Source organism: Canis aureus, chromosome 22 (assembly GCF_053574225.1).
Source record: "Canis aureus isolate CA01 chromosome 22, VMU_Caureus_v.1.0, whole genome shotgun sequence".
Taxonomy (NCBI): Eukaryota; Metazoa; Chordata; class Mammalia; order Carnivora; family Canidae; genus Canis; species Canis aureus.
In genome coordinates, this window is record NC_135632.1 from 5,856,563 (window position 1) to 5,878,232 (window position 21,670).

General features: G+C 35.0%; 1 protein-coding gene across 3 annotated transcripts in view; it reads right to left on the bottom strand.

The window, feature by feature from the left end:
* MBNL1 (muscleblind like splicing regulator 1) overlaps window positions 1-21,670 on the bottom strand; it is a 279,557-nt gene that overhangs the window by 204,516 nt on the left and 53,371 nt on the right. For 2 of the 3 annotated variants that reach the window (XM_077864652.1, XM_077864674.1), the window contains one exon: window positions 131-255. The gene's annotated coding sequence lies outside the window, so the exon portion shown is untranslated. Of the gene's footprint in view, window positions 1-130; window positions 256-21,670 lie in introns of those variants that run through there. The other variant, XM_077864670.1, reaches the window with a different exon arrangement.

Genomic DNA, 21,670 nt, shown 5'->3' on the forward strand with positions numbered 1-21,670 from the left:
ATATTGAGTACTCGCTTTAAAACTATGAAATTTCTTTAATCTATTTTGTAATTCAGCCCACACTGAAATCGTTGTTTCATGAACAGTGATCCAAATAATTAAATGAAAAATAGCAAAACTTTCTTCTTACCTCAGTGTCTTATTTTCAGTTGCTTGTTAAGCTGCTTAAATAGTTGAGTTAACCAGCATCTCAAAGGGCTCTGACTCCCCTCAGCTTTTTTTAGTCAGTTTTTTTTTTCTCTGCAAAAGGACGGTCTACCAAAAGAGGAAGTTGTGAAACACCAGTCATTTTGCTTTATAAATTCTATGCAGGATGAAAAATTCTTCACAAACCTTACCTTTGGAACCATGGTGACAGGCTATAATTTGTGTGCGTATACATGTGCAATTAATTAACATATACGCAAATTTATATGTGTAAGCGAGTTTTCAGAAAGTTCTTGAAATCTATACATTATTATGTAATGCTCATTTACATAAGGAAACATCTCCTCTGTGGCCAAAAGATAATCATAGGAAAACAAAATACTGCTCTTTGCAGACAAAACCCGTCAAGCTCATACGTGAGGACTAAACTTGCTTTTATAAGGTTAATTAATTTAAACTCTTTGAAGTATGACCTAAATGCTAATCTGACTACAGACATATTGTAAAAAGAAAAAAAAAAAAAAACTTCAGTAAACGGGCATTTTCCTGGAATCTGAGTAGTGGTTTTTTACCTACAAGCCTTAAACTTCCTTTCTCATGAATAGCTGCCTGTTACATATAGATAAAGCATTGCAAAACTGAAACTGTTGCTTATCCATAAGCTCTGCTCTCTCAACTTCAGCCACAAGAATGCAAAACAGGTGCAGGTCCTGCACTGCTGAACACAAATGGTTAAGTTTCTAACAGGTTGGAGCCCTGATGGAAAATAGTTATGGGACAGTAGAGACGATGGTAGAAAAGGGACAGAAAAGCAGTTGATCAAAGCCAACACTACCTCCAACCCCAAATAGAAGGAAACACTCATATATATATATACTTCTCCCAGGTTACTGAATAGTAGAAGCAAATGAACAGCTGCAATTTGCATGTGGCAGGCCCTCCCACCCGGCCTTGCTGTTGGGGAAGGGAAGGGGGAGGGTGGTTTGCAAGAATAACAGTAATTATGCAAACCTCCACACGCTGCAAGAACCACTTTCTGGACTTTGAAACTATCATGTTCCCAGGGTATCACACTCTGCTTTTTTACTTAACCATATTTTCAAAAGGGCAATAAAGAGCAATTAGGGGGTAATGAAAAATGGAAACGTTTTTCCATTTCATCTACACTCCAACTCGATGGGAATCTGCAGGAAGTAAAAACAAAGGCACAAACAATACTAAGAAAGCTACCACGACAACGGCCAAACACCAGAGTGTCATCAATGTAAAACTAGAGTGGAATTCTTGCCCGAGATACTTCTACGAAAATCCCTGAAGGGAGTTATTGAATGTGGTCAACAGTGCTTAGATTCTGTGTGTTTTGAGAAATTTTAAGTATGAGCATATTTGACTTTTATTATAAAAACACTAAGTCCACCTGACTGCCAAAGACCCAGGCTCAGCAGCAGAGGCAGAGTGCTGGGTATCGGTGGATGGTTTAATGCGCCCGCTCAGTATTTGTGTCCCTTTCACCTGGTGGGTGGATGTGTGTCTCTGTTTCTGTAATGATCCTTTCCAGACTGGAGAATATGCTCAAGAGTCTTCCCTCTTAGACAGTTCTCTGACTGACCTGTCCTATCACTTTCCAATTTGAAAAAGTTGTCATCACCGACGTCCTGCAAGTCCTCCTAGCTGGTATGTGTATGTGCATACGTGCATGTGCACGTGAGCATGTGTGTGTGTGTGTGATAGCACATACATAAAATCAATGAGCTTATCATTTTATACATATAGTCTAGAGATGTTAGGTATATGCAAGTTATGGTACAACCTTCACCAACCCCCACCTCTAGATATTTTCATCCTCCCAAACTGAAACGCTATACTCATTAAACAATAGCTTCCCATTCCTCTTCCATTCCCTACGCAGTCCTTGGCAGCCACCATCCTACTGTCTATCTTCATGAGTTGACTTCTCCAGGTACCTCCTACAAGTAGAATCATAGAGAATTTGTCCTTGTGGCTGGCTTATTTCACTCAGGTGCTTCCAGGTTGCAGCATTTGTGAGAATCCTCTTCCCTTTTTAAGGCTGAATAATATTCCATTATGTGCATGTGCCACATCTTATTTATCTATTGTATTCTTCGATGGACATTTATGTTTGCTTCCTCCTATCGGCTATTGTGAATAATCCTGCTAAGATCATGGGTTTACAAATACCTGTTTGAGTCTCTGCTTTCTTCTATATTCTTTTGGGTATATACCCAATAAATAGAAATTGCTAGATTGAAATATTCTCTATTGCTGGAGCATATCATGATTCTATGTTTCAATTTTTGAGGACCTCCCATACCATTAAATTCCCCTATCTTCTTCATGTTTCATCTCTCTGCATTCTGGTTTCTGCGGCTTCTAGTCACTAAGATTCTCTTGCCAAAGTCACCCGATGACTATGTTACCAAATCCAAATGATACTTCAAAGCCCTCTTGCTTGACTCCTTTGCAGTATATGCCACTGTTGACCATTTCCTTCTTGTAGAAATGCTCTCTGTGCTTGAGTTCTTCACTCTCTCTTTCTGATTGGGTAGCAGTCTCTTCTTTGACTTTCTTACGGGGTTCCTTAACCATGTTCATCCATTAAATGTTGCTGCTTCTCAGGATTCTGTTCTGGGCCTGCTCCTCTTCTTATGCACAATGTCCTCAGCATACTTCCATGGTATCAATGGACAGAGACTTAATTGCACTTTCATCTCTGTTTCCAACCTAGATATCTCCCTTGAAAAATTTTGGTCAGTACAAAATACAAGATGGTTTTGACCTGTGCTCTAGAGAAAAGCATCTGCATAGAGGGCCTAAGATCAACCAAATTTTTAACTTTCATTGTTTAACCTTGGACAAGTCAGCTATTATTTCTGAGCCCCGTTTCCTTATCTGGAGCCACAAACAACCACTTTGGAGGATTATTGAAAGTTCATTTTCTTGACATTTAAAAATTATAGAATAAAGAATACTTTGTTGTATTTATAGTATAAAAAATACAGGTAAAGTAAAAATTTATACTATTTCCCTATAGCATGATTCTCCATATATATATATATATATATATATGGAGAATATATGTAGATAAAGTAAAAAGTAATATATGTAGGTAAGGTAAAAATTTATACTATTTCCCTATAGCATGATTCTCCATATATATATATATATATGGAGAATATATGTAGATAGATAGATAGATAGATAGATAGATAGATAGATTCATATATCCATATGATATATGGAATTAAGTAATTTTGTGGGCGTTTAAATATATATAACATCACAGTGTATTTTTCACTGTGATCTTTTTTTAACTTTATCTTTTTTTTCACTGAGATCTTTTTTTACTTAAAGCTATCCTCAAGGTATTCTTTGGAACTGAGTCATACACATCTAATACCCCCATCGATAAAATTTATGTAATTTCTTCACAATTAAAAGCAGTGTAGTCAATCAACAGTGTTATAGATGTCTCCCTAAAAGTATGGGGAAGTTTTTAAGTATAGGGATGTAGAATTGCTGGGCCAGAAGGTATACACATTTATTTTTTATTTTTATTTTTTAGGTATACACATTTAAAATGTTAATTGTTACTACCAAATTGCCGAGTCAAAAAACCTTTACCAGTTTGAACTTCCAACATTTCCTGTTTTTCCACTCTATTGTCACTACTTGACATAATCAAACTTTTAAAGATTTGCCAATCTGATGGGCAAAAGAATGGTGTCTTCATATTTTTAATTTGTATTTCCCTGATTACTATGGAAATTGAACATATTTTAATGTTTGTACCTTTTGTATTTCCTGTTTTGTAAATTGCCTGTTCATTCATTCCAGACATTTGTTCATTGGACAATGGTCAACTTTTTATCGATTTGTAGGGTTCAATATACCTTAGGTTTTAATGTATTGTAATCACTGTTCTTTTTTTAATGCTACAGTCATTGAATAGTGTAGCTTTTTGAGATGATCTCAATATTGTTTTATAATATCCTTGTGTTTTGGCACAAGATGTCTCAGGCTCATTTTGTAAATTTCCTATTCCAGACCTAAACTTAGCTCTTTCTCTAAATGGCTTTGTTTCCTTTCAGTAAGACAGGGTTTTCTGAGACTGAATTTAGACATTAGTGGTGCTACATGGTTATCATTAGCATTAGGAATAAACTGGGTTTTGTAAGCATTAGCAGTTAGTCAATATAATGTTAGTTATTTCTATATGCAAAGCAATATGTATTTGGAATATATATTTAAACATGTGCTAGGAGTTTGTAGCATGCATTAACATTACATCATATTTTGCATTAAAGTAATTTAAGAATAACATACCTCATATGAGAAAATATTTTCTCTTGAGTAAAAATTGGGCACTGTTTTCCTCTGCAAGGATATTTTGATAAAGAAAGGCAATAACATAGTAATTGTCATATCTTGCATTTGGACCTTTCCAAATACCCTTCCAAAGAAATTTCAAAAGTCATGTAGAATGGAAAAATATTACACAGCTTCCATATTTTTCATTTTTCTCATTTGCTTTTTTTAAAAAGATTTTATTTATTCATGAGAGACAGACAGAGAGAGAGAGAGAGAGAGAGAGAGAGAAAGAGAGGCAGAGACACAGGCAGAGGGAGAAGCAGGCTCCATGCCCGGAGCCCGACGTGGGACTCAATCCCGGGTCTCCAGGCTCACACCCTGGACTGAAGGCAGCACTAAACTGCTGAGCCACCCAGCCTGCCCCTCATTTGCTTTTATCATTATGATTCTCAATCTGTTTTCTCTTTCCTTTTTTTGCTCTTATGCACTTACCACTTAAAAGTAAGCAAAAATCTTCGCATTTGTCCTTGAAAAAATATTTCAATTAAAAAAATATATATTCATGGTTTTAGCCACCATTTTTTTCCCTAAGACTTATTTCACGGCCACTTTAAAACTACTGAAGTAGCACGTTTCTATTGCTATCTGCAGAGCTCAATGGTGGGAGAAGTACTTCTGATTCACTGATTTTATTTTTAATTTATTAAAGAAATGACTTTAATATGTAAGTGCGCATATAATTGTTTTGTTTTGTACAGCTAGATAATTGAAGAGGGAAGCACTCTCTGATCATTCTTAAGTACCTTTGACCCTCAGGTTCCTTATCTGTAAAAGAGAATAAGAATATCTACTTCACTGGGGTGTTGTGAGGATTAATTGGCTATTATAGGTAAACGGCCAAGCACATTAAGTTTCCTGATAAGTATGATGCTGATAATTCCAAATCTAATTTGAAAAACACAACTGGACAAAAAGTTTCTTCTAGTTTGTGAATTTATTTGAAAACACTACAAAAGGTTTACAAATTAAAGCACATCTCGTTTTACATTTATATTTATTGTGCGTTAAGAGAAATAAACGAAAGGAACCAGGACTATAGGAGATTTGCGGAGAGTCATTCACTCATTCATCCACTCAATAATTATTATCTGTTATAAGTAAGAAGATATACTAGGGACTGGGCCTACACAAAGAACCATTGGACTGTGCAGATTATTCTGTTGGTCTTGCCCTTTGCTGCCCTAGAGGCTGGTCTCTACACACCATTTACGAGGCTCCTTTGCCCTCTTCCTTCTGGTTACCTTTAGCCAATGGATGCATAAGCATGAGATAGAAAGAAAAGAATTTGAAGTATGTTTTTGTATCTCCTTCATCCTGTCAGGCCACAGTTTGGGAAGCGGCTATATCACTCTCCCCACATCTATGGCCCCTTTCTGGTTCCTTCTCTTCCTCAGCTATACCTCTGGTCAAGTTCTAGCAACATGGTTCTTCCTTGCCTTTCATGCTTAGGAGTGACATCAGCTTCCTACCACTGCTAACCTACAGGTGCTTTACCCTACCTGGCTGACTCTGAATCATTTCGATACCTCTTAATAATCCTCTCATTAGATGCACTTTTTCAGGCAGAACTTATTTTACATTGGTCTTGTCATGCAATCAAACTACACATGCCACCTTGAAAGTGATATACTGGGAGGTATATGGTTTCAGAGGAAACACAAAGGTGGAAACTTATAGAAGATGCACTAGGCTTCGGGAATCCAGGATTGCAGTTCAGGGAAAGTGACAGTTGAACTGAGACTTGAAGGATAAGAATAAGGAGGACTTCATGGGTATTTAGCAGGGCTGGGTCTGCTGGGCAAGGGTAGGAAGAAAGAGGGAACTGGAAAAGGAATAGAATTCAGAGAGAGTGAGAGCATCCTATTCATGGAATTGCCTATACTATGCTCATTGGAAGGCATAAGCTGGGTGGGTGGGGGTGGTGCTAAAAAGGGGGGTGGTGAAGGCACACTTAGAAAAAGCCAGAAAGAGCATCAGAAGATGGTGAAGGGTGTGGTGAGGAATGAGCCAGGAAATAGGACTCTTGAAGAAGCAAAAAACAAAACCAGAAAACCAAAACAATGAAAAAAAAAAAAACAAAAAACAAACACCAAACAAACAAACAAAACAAAACAAAACAAAACAAAACAAAAAAACCCTTGTAGCATAAGCAATCAGGGCTTTGGGGTATATGTATCTTTTCTTATTCTTTATTGATTCTCTTTCTTTTGGTAATAGGTTTTGTGATTTTTCTCTGAGACACAAACCCATCCTCAATATCAGCCCATGTGACAGGAGGCACTGATTTTCCTCACATTCTAAATTGGTATGACCAACTGACCAATGTCTGGCAAAAAATTTTAATTTTTTTTCTTTGCCACAGTGATGGTTCAAAGATGGTTAGGTGATTCAAGCCATCCAGTGAGACTCATTTCTGGAAATTTTAAATTCTGGTTTTGCTGGGATTGGCTAACTGTAAGACCAAGTTCTGATGACATCATCCTAGTCCCTGACTCCAGCTACACCTAAACTCTTATCTCTCTTCTTTTCATTTGCTGAGCCAAAAAATCCTGTCACTCACAACTACAAAAGTCTTTTACATCAGGAAGAAAATTATGCAGGACAAGACATGTTTTATTTGAAGTAGAAGTATCAATATCAAGAAAAGCAAGGTTTTCATTGTCCCTGGAACAGCACTGTCCCATAGAAATATAATGCAAGCTACATATATCATTACAAAATTTTTAGTTACTACATTAAAAAGAAACAGGTGAAATGAATTTTAATAAAGTAGGTTATTTAACTCAGTATATATAAATATTATTATTTCAATGTGTAATCAATATAGAAAATTGTATCCAGTTTAATTTTTAAATTTAAACTTAAACTAATTAAAACTAAATACAATTAAAAAAAAAATCAGTCCTCAGCCACACTAGCCACATTTCAAGCATTCAGTAGCATCAAACAGCACAGCCCTAGACTAGATCCTAAAGTACAGGAGTTGATAGGAGTCCAGTTGAAAGTGAGCCTGTGCTCAAATTTTAGGCCCTTGGAATGGGGAACTACTTAATATTTTTGAACAGGGAAATGATGTAAGCTAAACAACGCTTCAATAAAAATAATCTGGCAGTTATAGCATCCTTAAAGCTTTCCTGATTTCCCAGTCAAATTAATGATGCCTTTCTCTATAATCCTCTTGCTCAGAGTCGTAAGGACACATGTCAGACTCTCTAGGGACAGAAACACTTATCCATTTTGAGACAGCAGCCAGAAAAATAATCTGCTGTTGAGCAGGATTCTCTCAAGACCTTGCCTATGCATTCTTCTGTCCCTAATGCGATTTGGAACATTCCCATGGCATTAAGTAGTGTGCCAGTTTCTGACTCTTGCTTCTAGATGGTCAGGTACAGTGGAATGATGAAATCAAAGGTCAGATGCAGAAACGATTAAAAACTTTTTCTTTCTAATGTTTGCATTAACTCAAAGACCAATCTCAATTCGAGACCTATTCAAACAAAGAAACAATGAGAATCTTAGAGTCCAGAAAATACACGACAACATACTGTCAGCTCCAAAGGGGGGAAATATGCTTCACTTTGTTCTCGTTTCCTCCCTGTTTCTTGCCCCTGGTAGGTTTTTCAAAACGGTATTTGTTTAATGGAACTAATGAATTATAAACTACAAGTCATAGTCTTTCGATTCTTTTTTGGATAACAAATATAAAGTAAAACACTTTAAAAAGTTTAATTTTTAATCGACATATTTGAATAAATTCTTGATTACATTTTTCTGATCAACGTCCCATTGTCTATTTTTTACAAACGTAAAATGATTTAAAGATAACACTTGTCATTCCTGAAACATTCATTGCAATTTTAATCAAATGATTGTATCAATTCTAAGAGTCTTCATGTCCTAGCAAATAAATCACGTTAACAGAAAAATTTTTTATAACACCCTTTTTTCTTGTAAGACTATTTTAAGTTCCTGAACACAGGCATTTTATATGGTTAGTGAAACATTTTGTTTCAGCTAACTGGGTGAGGGCTATGTTTATTATTTCTGTGGTGAAACAAAGAAAGGATATGTTCTCTTTCCACGGTACACAACCGCTACAACAGAGGAGCACGTTTCCAAATGGGGGTTAGGTCAGGAAAAAAGTCCCTGGGGGAAACTTGTTACAGACTGGCCACACCTAAACCTAGAGAATATAATACAACAGCCATAGGTGAGGGCCACCGCAAACCGTAGCCCCTGTGAGTTAGATGTGACTGCTTTCAGAACAAGATTTCAAGGGGACAATGGTGTCATGTAATGATGGAAGCTCTCATAAAATTATAAATTCACTTCATCTATGTGCTTTTTATTTGGAGCAATGATGAGATGCATATTCAAGAATGTTGTGGGGATTCACGGTTTTGGGGACAGTAAGCATCAAGAAGAGAAAAGGTATTTCCTGGGGGGGGGGGGATTTAATTTCTGCTTTTTGAAGGTAGATGTCTTTGTAATAGACCTAACGCTTTTTGACTTTTGAAGACCAGTTCTGACAGTTGATGGCAAGTATGGATATCCATTTGGCCACTACTGACTGAGTACTTGGTAATCCTTATTGGAAAACTTTACAATGTGCTATTTTGTTGTAAAACATTTGCATGAGCCTTAATGCATTCTGTTCTTCCTAAAAGCCAATTTTACCAGCAGTTACACAGCTTTTAGAAGGCTTCAAATGGAGTCACTTATGTTTCACAGTGACTGAAAATTCACAAAAATATCAAAGCTCAAATCTCTTATTCTGTGTTCTCAACTACATCGGTGGTTTGCAAGATTTTCTGAGTGTTTTGTTTCCTGGAATTTTTTTTTTAGATGCACACACACATCTATGGATACACATGTAGATAATATATGTGTGTATTTACATACTACATACATAAATGGATTTTTGGTGGATGGGGAGTTATAGAAACATGTGATCATCATAAATCTACAAGGAAGACAATACAGATCGCTCTTTGTTTCAATCAACTGGGGATTATTACTATTTAATTTTTGCACACACCCTTTCAGATTCATATATACTTATGTGTTTTTTTCAAAAATGGATGATAACATAAAAATATAGCAGAATTCTACATAACTGAATTCTATTTTTAATATTCACAGACTGTGAAAATACATAATGGCAAAGTATTATCAATTCAACAATACTTCTTATTCACATCATCACCTACGTACATTTGAACAATAATATCATGTGTTCTTTTTTTTTTTTAATATCATGTGTTCTTACAGAACATATATATCCAGGCTGCTAAAAATACCTGTGGTTATATGATTTGGAGACCTTTTGTAAAAAGTATATCTCACACGTTTAGAACCTGTGACTGAAGTCTTTTAACAACAAGCCACACTTGTGTGGCTGTTTTTGATTACTCTATATTCAAAGCAACTTCATCTGTCAGAGCTTCTGCTGTTATCAACAAACACACATGAAATATTTGTTATAAACCAGGATAGGCCTCAACTTGCAAGAGAAGAGCTTGGGAATCAGCTTGTCTGATTATGTAATTATATGACTTCAGGAATTAAGTATTGGTGGTTCTTATGCTAAGGGTGAGTGAGATACATCAATAATTTGTCTCTCCCAAACTTGGGAAGACTTCTAAAAAGAAATAAGATCTGGAGGAAGTCTTTAAGGAAGGAGCTATAATAGTTAGTTGGGCAAATGAAGTTTTCATGGAAATGTGTAGTGAGAATCTCAAAGAAATAGCCAGTGAGTATTGTATTGAGGCTAAGCAAGAAGTTAACATTCAATTCATGAAGGAATTTATATCAGAAGCAGCAGTAGTGCCATTCAGAAAATGAAAGATTTGTTTTTAACTTAGAAACAAAATTTTAAACAAAGGTTAGTTCAGAAAACAATGTGTTGAACACCTATGTACCCACTATCAGAATAAAAACTACTAATCTATGGGTATCTCTTTGTCAGGTATTTTCCTCTTTATATAGCTCCTATATCTTTAAAAACCAAGCCTTGAAGCACAAGGAATAGTTGAGCAAAGTGTTGGGGATGTTGTAAAAGAGACTGGAAAGGGGGGAAAGCACCTCGGGACAAGTAACTCCTATGTAATGTAAATGACACACACTCAAAAAATTTTTAGAAAAATGACTCATTGGAATTATTTAAAATTGCAGACTCCTCAAAGACGGGAGGTTAAGTATGACATGACTTAACATGTTGTAAATAATTTGGTCTCCACAGTCATTTCATTACAAGTCATTAACTAATTTCAGAAATACATACAGACTTTGAGTCCTAATGGAATATGGTCCAAAAGTTTACTTGTTTCTTAGTTGTCTGGATTCCCACATAGTTTTAAGATTATACTTTGTTGTTAACGTTCCCAAAGAGTTTATAAAAGCCTGCTTACATAACATGGCAGCCAAGATTACCTGCTCTTTTAAGATTCTTCATTCATCATGCATAGTATGCAGTGATTGTTAGATGTGATCATAGTATGGTGATTATATTTAGAAAAAAATGATTAGTTTTCTATGGCTATGTAACAAATTACTACAAACCTAGGAGCTTAAAATAACACAAATTTACTATCTCACAGTTTTTGAGGAGTCTTACACATCATGGCTGGATTCTCTGATCAGAGTCTCAAATACTGAAATTAAGGGACATTCTGTGTTGTTCTTCTCATCAGAGGCATAGTTGTGGACAGAATTCAATTACCTGGGGTATTAGGACTGAAGTCCCCATTTTCTTCCTTGCTGTTGATCAGAAGCTGCTCTCTGCCCTTAAAGACCACATTCTTTGCTGCCTGGCCTCCCCTATCATTAAGCTAGTAATGGAGACTATCTAGCATGACCAATTACTCTCATGGGATGAATTTCTGACTTCCTCTGTCTCTGACCTCTAGATCTAGATTCTTGTGATTAGGCTAGACCCACCTGAAAAAAATCTTCCTATTTTAAGGCCAGTTGATTTAGGATCTTAGTTACTTTTGCACAATTCTTTACAGGAGAGCCTATGTTAGTATTTGATTGAATAACTGAGAGAAGATGTGTATACGTAAGGGCCCAAGAATCCAGAGGGACCACTTTAGAATTCTACCTACCATAAACCCTATCAATTAGAGATACATACTGACATACATGAAATGGAATAACATGCTGTGTGGGATATGTATTCAAATAATCCAACAACAACAACAAAAAAGAGTAATGAATAGATGCAATAAAATAGGGAAAACATTGAGTTATTGAAACTGGGTGGTGGGCATTTAGAAAGTTATTCTTTCTGCTTCTGCTATGTTTGTGAATGTCCACTAAAATTTTAAATAAATAAACAAATAAATAAATAAATAAATAACATTATCTCTCAGCCTTAATCCTGACACGCAGCCTTTGATTCCACTAAATTTTTATCTTGTGACTGTACACTAATAGTTTGGATCCTTCCTTTCTTCTGGGTCTCTCATTTAGTCTTTCCTCAGCCCTTTAGAGCTGTAAAGGAAACTGAGACTGAGTAGATTCCCAGACATTCCTGGGATAGCCAGAATCCTGGATGTTAGTGTGTGGACAAGGACTAGAGCATTTGTCATGGTAAAGATGTGGAGTGAAATCTCTGGTCAAAGGGACAATTGTGAACAAGTGAGCCCTTATAGTGGTTGGAAGGGGTAAGGAAATAAGGAGGCCTGAAAAAGAGGAACTATATTCCATATAGAGGAGTGTTAGCAATAAGTGTAGAAAGAATGACAGAGTTGGCAAATCACCATTATGAATCCCCAATGTAACATGAAATTTAGACAAAGATAGAAGAGATATGCATATAACTTGGTGAAAGTTTATTAAAACAACAGAATTTTCACATAGTTTTAAAGTAGCACCACACGGGTTGTCTTTTTTTAATTACAAAAGGAAAACAGATCTTTATATTAGAAAGATTTTGTGGGGACATTTGGGTGGCTCAGTGGTTGAGCTTCTGCCTTCGGCTCAGGACGTGATCCTGGAGTCCCAGGATCGAGTCCCACATCGGGCTCCCTGCAGGAAGCCTGCTTCTCCCTCTGCCTGTGTCTCTGCCTCTCTCTCTATATATATGTCTCTCATGAATAAATAAATAAAATCTTAAAAAAAAGAAAGATTTTGTAATTCCTACCTTTAAATGGGCAATCTAATAGTTTAAGATCTTAAAAATTTAATTTAAATAATTTAAAATCTTAATAGTTTAAGATCACTGTTAGTGACACACTGTAACTTTATGTGATTCCTGATTAATGCAATGTGAGTTACATGCTATCACTTATATAATATTTTTGCTCAAAATGTTTAACTTGAATCTGATCATAAGGAAATAATCATCCAATCCAAAATGTAGAACTTTTTACTAGACACCTGGCCTGAGCTCAAACAAAATTCAGTATCATTAAAAATAAAAACTAAGAAGCATAGGGATTGTTTTGATTAAAATAGACTCAACCAAATAGAATAAATGAACTTTGACTGGATCCTGGTTTGAAGAAAAAAAAAGTTATAAAAGACATGTTAGGGAAAGAAAATTGAACAGTACATGTTGTAATTGAAGTATTGTAAATAATCTTGAGGTTTGTAACTGTATTGTGCTTTTGTAGGAGAATATCTTAGTCAGGATATGTTCTAAAATGGTTAGAGATGAAGTGACATGACGTTCAACATACATACATACATACATACATATACACACATATGTGTGCAAAGAGAAAGAATAAACAAATTTGACAAATGTCCACAATTAGTGAAAATTATCTTGTGTTTATTGTACTATTCTTTCAGCTTTTCTATAGGTTTAAACATTCAAATATAAAGAAAAAAATCATGCCACCTTTTCTGATTTTAGTTTCTGTATCTGTAAAATGAGAGGGTTTAGAATAAATCATCTCTAAATTCTTCTTCTTTTTTTAAAGGTTTTATTTACTTATTTGAGAGGGTGTGAGCACGAGAAGTGGGGAGGGGCAGAGGGAAAGGGCTGAGCAAGGAGCCCAACATAGGGCTTGCTCCCAGGACCCCAAGATCGTGACCTGAGCTGAAGGCGGACACTTAACCAACTGAGCCACCCAGGCACCCCAATTATCTCTAAATTCTTGACTATTATTTGATTTAATGTAAATTGGAACAAAGGAGAAGGAAACAGTTAAATTATTCAAGAATTTAACAAAACAGATTAGAATGATAAAAAAGTGCTGTGATGACTTGGGCAATAATTTAAAATGATTTTGCAAATTACAGGTAGTCCACTGCCTTGCACATAATTGGTTTTGGCTTTTTGATTTGTTGATAGAATTATGCTAAAGCACTTTAATTCTTTCAAAACTTATAATAGAGAGCCCAAATTATTTCTACTTTGAGAATAATATTTACATGGTTGATATATATAAAGAAATTTATTTATTTTATATCTATAGCATAGTTTTTGAGAAAAATAGGACTTCATTAATGATTCCCTATCAAATATTATGGAAAATTTTTTAAAACTGTAGAAAATATGTATTTTATATATTATTCAAACATTAAACTGATTATTTTCTGCTATTACTTCTCAAGGAAGAAATTTTAATTATTTTTTATTTTATTTTATTTTATTATTATTTTTTTAAATTTTTTAAATTTTTTTATTAAACAGATTAAATCCTTTGGTTCCCTCACCATGTAATAAATTAGAAAAAACTGACAATTCTCAATTTATGAGCATTGATTAAAAATTGTATCTTATTACGTTACATTTATTATTAAGTAGCGAGATTGAAGGATAGAAATATTTCAAGTATATGGGAAGTACAAGAATTTCAGCTATTTTATTTGAAGATTCTGAAAAACACAGAGCTGAAATAAAACATGCTAAATTGTTAATGAATCATCTTGTTCCATGGTGACATAGAATATTATTTGGAAATATAACAATGAAGTTTCTTCTTCAGCTAGAAAGAAAATTTTCTACAAGTAAAAGATATTTCTTAAATGATTTCCTGTCCATATTGTAAATATTAATTATTTCTTCAGCAATAATTTTTGACAACCTTCTTTTCTTTATTGATTTATACATATTTGTGTAATTTATTAAAAATCATGATCTAAATCTATCATAATTTTTTGTTTAAAATTATGTTCAAGGGGAAGAAAATGAAAATTAACTAAAATTCAGATTTTTTACTCACTATTTTACTATATATAAAGTAGTGTCTATGGGAAGCCCAGGTGGCACAGCAGTTTAGTACCTGCCTTTGGCCCAGGGCGTGATCCTGGAGACCCAGGATCGAGTCCCACGTCAGGCCCCTGCATGGAGCCTGCTTCTCCCTCTGCCTGTGTCTCTGCCTCTTTCTCTCTGTCTCTCTGTGTCTCTCATGAATAAATAAAATCTTTAAAAAAAAAGTAGTGTCTAGCTAAGCATAAAAGCAATAAAGCAAAATTGCTAGGGTAGGACATGACATATCCTGGTAAAGTTCTGGACAGAGTATCATTATTGAAATATTGGTCTTGAGTATAAAAAGAAATACCATTCTTAGAATGAAAATGGCATATGCTTCCCATTTAATCCTCATAGATTCTTGATAACTAATCCCAAGATCTTGCCAGTATGCTTTCATATTATATGTAGATTTTCTTGCTAAGCAAGAACATCACAGTCCATGGACCTGAGCATCAATTGGCTATTTTGTGACTAAAACTGTTTTGTCTCATTTGAAAACATCCAAACTTATGGATACATTAATTTTTAAACATTGGTCATATAAGTACATTTTGAAATTATTCTTTATTCTTGTAAAACACAAATGTAAATTTATTGAGAATTAAAAATAAATTCTGCTTGTCATGTACTGATATTGTCTCACTCTTATCTCAACAGCAAATACTAAAATGCCTACGTTTTGACCAAATGTAATTTGCAGCCTCACATCACATTAGAACATTAGTTATGATTATATATGTATATAAATACACTCACATATTCAATATATATTTGTTAAGTGGGTGATTCAATGAATGGATTATCCTTGTAACTTAGTAGGTATTCAGATTAAGGGGTAAAGTTCTCATGTAAAAAGTGGCTTTTAAAAAATTTATTTATTTATTTATTTATTTTTTTGGCTTTTAAAAAATTTAATATGAGCATTAGCACTTAAGACTTTAAGTTGAGACCAGTAGGTCTTCCTGTCATCTATTAGATTTCCCAGATTTTAGTATCATATTTCTCTCTTTTTCTAATGCTTCATTTATTACAAATGTCAGAGTTACCAAAACTTAGCAATTTTTACTACAGAAGGATTACTCTTTGCTTATCATAACAGAATATGTTTAATATTGGTTAACTAAACACGGAAGAAACATTAATTCTACTCTCTGATTACCCACATGCCAAATTCACATCTTTGTCTGATTTGCTTGCATCTGTTTTATTTTAGCTTGGTCAAGAAAACAATAAAATCTTGAATGGCACTACAAAAGACCAGAAATGTGACTGAATCAGTGAACTACCATCCATGAAAATGGTTATTTTGAAAGGGATATTGTTACAAAAAACTCCTATGACTAACTATAGGGGAGATGGGAATGTAGTGGTACCTTCGTGCACAGGGCTTCACAGCTCTCCAATTCATGAAATCTCAAGATTTCATGAAATCTCGAGATTTCATGTTGGATTACATAATTTGCAGCACCCTGACTCTTTCTAGGCAATTTTCCAAATTGTCTAAGACAAACTTACCACTGTTTCTGCTGCTGGATGTTTGAAGTTTAAAAGAAATCACAGAGTGAGGCACTTGACGGGATGAGCACTGGGTGTTATTCTGTATGTTAGCAAATTGAACACCAATAAAAAATAAATTTATTATAAAAAATAATAAAAAAAGAAATCACAGAGTTACTGCACTCTGAAATATGTTGCAAAAAGGTCTTTGCTGTTTAACTGAATAAATTAGTAATTTTACTTAGGATGACTTCTACTCATAAATGAGCATATTTAAAAACATGATTCTATTTACTTACAAGATTTATATGACCCAACATTAATATAAACTCTGGATCCCCTTGAATAAAGGTTTAGGTCAATACCCCAAATCACTTGAGTATTATTCTCCCTCTAGGGCCTATAGTATATCTTAATTCTGCACCTAAAAATCATTTTTTTCCAGTTAAATTGTATTATGGAGATATAAGTAATAATATAAAAACATTGATACAATGCAATCCTTGCATCATTTGCCTTCCACAAACCCTGTGAATTTTCTGATTGAGATGGAACAAAGTTATTAAGTCACGGGTTCACTAAAACTTCATGATGATGATTATATTAAGATCAATTTTGGTAATAGTGCTGTATTTCTCATCTTCTAGCTAAAAACTATGATGATTTCTGACTATCTAGATCTGTGGCTACTTCCTCTTCCTGATTTGGAGTGAATAGTAGTTGCTCATAGTTATATTTAAAACCAGGTTTCAAAAATTTTTCATAACAAAACTTTCTGTCCCATCATCTTGAGTTTCATTGAAAATGTAGAGGTGCATAAACATCTAGAATAGGAAAGAAAAATCAGCCACCATGGGGACATTTCCTTTCTGTTATAGTAAATTAATTATGATAAAAAATCTATGTAATATCATGCTTTTTTCATTTGGGTATTTTTGTTTATTTCAGGTTTTAATTTAAAGCCTATTTAACATATAGTGTAATATTGGCTTCAGGAATAGAACTTAGTGATTCATCACTTACACATAACACCCAGAGCTCACCACAAGTGCCCTTTAACACCCATCACCCATTTAACCTATCCCCTTGCCCACTTCCCCTCCAGCAATTCTCCATGTGTTCTCTATATTTAAGGGTCTGTTTCTTGGTTTGCTTCTTTTTCTATTTTTCCCCGTGTTCATGTTTTGTTTCTTAAATTCTACATATGAGTGAGATCATACAGTATTTGTCTTTCTCTCACTTAGTTATTTTTCTTAATACTTTGCATAATACCCACTAGCTCCATCCATGTTTTTGCAAATAGCAAAATTTCATCCCTTTTTATGGCTAAGTAATATTCTGTTGTGTATATATACCACGTCCCCTTTATCCATTCATCGTGTGATGAATGTCTGGGTTCTTTCTACATTTTGGCTATTGTTTTTTTTTTTTTAATTTTTTTAAATTTCTTTTTATTTATTTATGATAGTCACAGAGAGAGAGAGAGAGAGAGAGAGGCAGAGACATAGGCAGAGGGAGAAGCTGGCTCCATGCACCGGGAGCCCGATGTGGGACTCGATCCCGGGTCTCCAGGATCGCGCCCTGGGCCAAAGGCAGGCGCCAAACCGCTGCGCCACCCAGGGATCCCCCATTTTGGCTATTGTAATATCATCCTTTAATTTTCACTAATGTTTAAGATTCATTGTTATGGCAGCCTGCAACTCCCAATTCTGTCCTGCCATGCATCTCCACCTGATTCTTCATTTAGAGTACAAATGACTCAACCCAAAAGTGGTTTCATATAGTCAGTCAAAATTTTAGATTAAAGATATCTTAGACTCTCTTGAGAAAAGAGCAACAACTCAAGAGAAAACAATCAGTTATTCTGGAACCTTTTATTTTGTATACATATAAGCACAGTGGTGAGAGAGGATCTTATATGTTAAAAGCAACTGAAGTGAAATCATAAGCATAAAAGGAAGTCATGCTTGAAAAGAAGGATATTTCTGCTTTTGGCCATGAGGGAGTAACAGAGTCTAGAATTAACCTTAATCCATAAACAACTAGGACACTGGGCAAAATATAGAAAACATCTATTTTCAGAAACTGGAACATAGGCAGTGCAACTAATATTTCTGAGAAAAACAAATGAGTTGAGCTTCTTGTGTGAAGGTCATTTCTGGGTGGTAGTATAGGAATGGAGAAATGAAAATGTGCAATCTCATTGACTTGGGGAGATATTCCAATTTGAGGAGGTTGTAGAAGCTAGTTTGCAGGACAAAACATCTGAGATTAAAAAAAAAAAAAAAAAAAACTGTATAGAGAAGGAGCTCCAGTCTATGAGTCTTTGGCTGAATACCAAATACATACTAGTAATATGAAACCCCCTGAGTCCAGACTAGCAATGTCATCCAAGGAAAGAAAAATTATAAGATTGTAAGATGAACAATTCCCAAAACTCACACAGAGCTGGGAGTTATTTGAGTTCCCATCAGCTAGAGTAGAGATGCCTTCTTGAATACACAAAACATTAAGTAGACTCTATAAAAGGACCCAGGCATCTTAGAAGTGGGGCTAAAGTTGCCCAGAGTAAGTTTTATTCTAGATTTTCCCTAAAATGACTTAAAAAGAAGATTCAAAAGATTAAATTTCTAAAATGTGGACCACATCTAATAATCTTTAAAGGAACAAAACAAAATCCAGCACTAGGCAACCTAAAATTGACAATGTTTAGCACCTGATTAAAAAAAAAAATTACTAGATATATGAGGAAGGATAAAACTGGACCCATAATCCAAAGAAAAATCAATCAGTAGAAGTAATCCCAGAAATTAAAGGGATGACAAAATTGTGACATGAAATTTAAGATATGTAATATAAATAAATATGCTCCATATCATCAAGGAAATAAAGAAAAATGAACATAACAAGGACACAAAGAGAGTACATAAACAAGAAACCAATGGAACCTATAGAGATGAAAATTAAATATCTGAAATTAGAAACTCACTGGATAAAATTAACAGTAGTATATGCATCTCAGAATAAAATTTCAGTAAATGTAAAGACATAGCAAAAGAAGTTACCAAAAATGAAATCAGAAAAAAACAAAGACTAAACAATACAAAGCTTCAGAGCTCTGAGGGACAATATCAAGCAGTCTAGTTTATAGGTAACTAGAGACCCAGAATGAAATGAGAGACTGCAGAGGACAGAAATAATGAACAGAATTCCCATACTTGTTGAAAACTATAAATTCTCAGATCCATGAAGCTCATAATCCCTAAACAAAATAAACACAAAGAAAACTGTCCTAACATGTAACATAAGCAACAAATTGCTAAAAAAATGCTATTGAGAATGAAGATGGGTCTAAAGATAGGAAGGAGATGGAGCTAGAGTCATGACTGAGAAAAGCCCCGGATAATTGAAGCATTCTGTTGCATTCTGTTGCTACTCTCTGGTTTACAACAGGCAGAGATAAATATTTAACACTGGCATATATTTTTTTTAAGTCTGCCATTAAAAGTGAATAAAATTGAGGGTATTGACATATAGCTAATAAAAACCTATAGACTACACATAGCCAAAAATATTTATTGGAGGCATATGGGGGTGTGTGTGGGTGAGGTCAGAGAATAGGATAGAGGGAAGCTACTGACCATGTGTCACTTATTGTAATTTTTAGCTACTCCATCAGAAGAGTCGTTCTTGAATATGCAGAATAATGCTATCCTCTTTTAGAATTACATTTCTGTTGAAGTCCTCTCAATTAGATATTTTATCCTGTAAGTTTTTCCTCTCCACCTTTCTCTTTCCTCATCTGTTCTTTTTTAAGGGTAAGGCATAATGTTGAAGAAAAGAAAAGGGAGGATACAAAATTCTACCCAACAAGAGGAACAACTAACAGATCTTCTGGGAGTCATATGAGAGTCAAAGAGAGAAATGAAAGGCGATCCTAAGGATTCAGACTCTGACTGGGCCTCAGAGTTGAGGATGGGAGTTTCATGAAAAGATAAAAGTGTGTGTATAGACGGAAAGATCTCACAGAATAAAGGGCTGTGGCCTAATTCCCCAGAGTTTATAGGCTACGGGCCACCAAAGAATATCTCAGTCATGTAGGTACTGTTCATACTGTGGAGCTGCAGTATAGTTAAGCAAAGATATCTTGAGTTACCGTTGACAAGCTTCCCTCAAAGACAAATAGCAAGTATGAATCCCAAAGTCCTTGCATTCTCCTTGAGGTAAGAGGATGCTGGCCATGAGGACACCATGAGAGCTGAGATAAGAATGGCCTATCACAGGGAACAGATAAACTAGGGGTTGAATGTGAAGGTGGGAGAGATGTAGGGGGTTCATTGTGATGAAGAGTGGCAAAGACATGGGTTAAAGGGGAGCCACAAAGCCCTAACAACAACAAGAGAGAAGACTAGTAATAAGTAGTTCACTAGCCACTGACTCAGCAGGACCTTAACACCCAGTTGTGTTTAAAGAAAAGAAGGAAGTTGACTATTTCTACATAGTTGGCCTTCAAAATATTTTAATTGAATGAATAAAACAATGCTTGAAATAATCCATATTCTAGTAGTTTTAAGAGGCTAAGCATATCCTTGATAAAATATTATTTTAAGGTAACTGTAATTAACTGTAAGTTTGAACAGTTATAGAAAACAGTTCTATCTGAAGGATTTTAGGTAACATTTTTTTAAAAAACTAAAAGAAATGCAGGAAAGTTTTAAGAAAATATCTTCATTGTGGAATGAATATGACTGATATATGTCATTTCCGCTATCTTTATGTAGCCTTTCCACCTGGCTCAAACTTGATGTGAGATGCTTACTTCTTAGCAGGGAGTAGAGTGTTTTCCAGAGACAGACAGCTGGGAGCTGGGCAGTGCATTTATGACAGGACATATACTGGGGCCTGGAAAGACCATGTGATGTGAAGAAAAAGAATTCAGAGATTTATATATTCCCAGGTGCCCAACACATGGTCTCATTATCCACATGAGTGTATTGATTCTTACCATCTTGGATTCTGATGAGACCTCTTGGAGTATTGTGGCTGAGGCATCCACTGGAGTGGAAGGAGCCGTGCATGGGGATGCTGGGTAGACTGACCTCTGCATCAGTTTTAGCCATCAACCAACCATGTCAGCTTCAAACCATTGAGCTTAGTTCTTCCACTTACAAAAGTTGAGATTGGGGCTATTTTTAAGCTCTTCATCAACTCTGATGTTTTTTTGAACTTAAAAAAAATTTCTAGCTAATTTCACAAACCTAGAAAACCATATAATCAACACCCAGGTTTCAAAACTTCCAAAATATGGCATTTAAAAATGAATGAAAAGAGTCAAGGGCATTGTCTGTGTCCTTTCCCAAACTCCCACCCCTCTTGCAAATTTTTTTCTTTTTCTATTCTTTTCTTTTCTTGAAAGAGAGATAGAGA